The sequence below is a fragment of the Mus caroli genome, chromosome 6, assembly GCF_900094665.2.
Source record: "Mus caroli chromosome 6, CAROLI_EIJ_v1.1, whole genome shotgun sequence".
Lineage (NCBI taxonomy): Eukaryota > Metazoa > Chordata > Mammalia > Rodentia > Muridae > Mus > Mus caroli.
The window spans coordinates 132837599-132838021 of NC_034575.1; positions in this window are offsets into that span (position 1 = coordinate 132837599).

Below are 423 nucleotides of genomic sequence, written 5' to 3' on the forward strand. Positions count from 1 at the left end.
ACGGCTCTTCCGAAGGTCCTGAGTTCAAATCCTAGGAATCACATGGTGGCTCGAAACCTTCTGTAACGAGATCTAACACCCTCTTCTGAAGTGTCTGAAGACAGCTTCAGTGTACTTACATATAATAAATAAATCTTAAAAAAAAAAAATAGAGGTTCCTTGGGCTGAAAGTCTCGCGAGAGGTCGAAGTCTCATGAATTCTCCCAGTAGCCTTCACTCTTCCTCTTCCTAGTCACCTGCCAAAATGGTTCGCTACTCTCTTGACCCAGAAAACCCCACAAAATCATGCAAATCAAGAGGGTCAAACCTTCGTGTTCACTTTAAGAACACCCGGGAAACTGCCCAGGCCATCAAGCAAAGCCACCAAGTATCTGAAGGATGTCACTTTAAAGAAGCAATGTGGGCTGGTGAGATGGCTCAGTG